Genomic DNA, 730 nt, shown 5'->3' on the forward strand with positions numbered 1-730 from the left:
TCCCTGGTGGTCTACTGGTTAGGATTCGGCGCTCTCGCCGCCGCGGCCCGGGTTCGATTCCCGGTTAGGGAAGCTATTTTCAGGGCGTTGGAAGGTTGTCCGTTCCTCTAAAATGAGCCGCACAGTGATTTATTGATCTTCGTAATTCATGGGTGCTGCAGTGTGTCGTGGCTCGTTGAAATATTGACCTGATTCAGTTTTGTTTTTATGTGTAGGGATGATTACTTCTGTAGTTAAGTTCTTGGTTCGCGTGCGTTGTTTTCCTGTAAACGCTGTTTTGAATTTACCATTGACTGTTCGCTCTACTGTGACATCTTGAAATGGCACTTTGTTGTTGTTCGCCTCTTTTGCGAATTTTATGCCAGTAAGCAGATTGTTGATGGTGTTGTAGGTTTCCTTTAATTTGTTTTATTTTCTGATGACAAAAGTGTCATCGTTGTAGCGGACTCAAAGTTTGGGTTGATCGTCGAAAGGGCTCTTTGTACGAGTCTCTGCATTATTGCTTCTGCTAGGAATCCTGATACTGGTGGTTTCATGGATGTTTCGTTGATTTGTTTGTAGGGCTTGTTACTGAATATGAAGTGGGTGGTAAGGCACAGTTCCACGAGGTTGACAGTGCTATGTTTGCTGATGAAGTTGGTGCTGTGTTTGTGTCTTTGGTTGTTCGAGTAGTGTCTTCAGTTTTCTTTGGCCACGTTGATGTTAATAGATTGAACAGGGCTGTTATGTC

At 43.8% G+C, this 730-nt stretch overlaps 1 non-coding gene across 1 annotated transcript; it reads left to right on the top strand.

Moving 5' to 3' along the window:
- Positions 1 to 72, top strand: trnae-cuc (transfer RNA glutamic acid (anticodon CUC)). The gene has a single exon. It is a non-coding gene; the product is annotated as a tRNA-Glu (tRNA).
- The last annotated feature ends 658 nt before the right edge of the window (positions 73 to 730 follow it).

This window comes from Chiloscyllium punctatum, chromosome 36 (genome assembly GCF_047496795.1).
Source record: "Chiloscyllium punctatum isolate Juve2018m chromosome 36, sChiPun1.3, whole genome shotgun sequence".
In the NCBI taxonomy this organism is placed as follows: domain Eukaryota; kingdom Metazoa; phylum Chordata; class Chondrichthyes; order Orectolobiformes; family Hemiscylliidae; genus Chiloscyllium; species Chiloscyllium punctatum.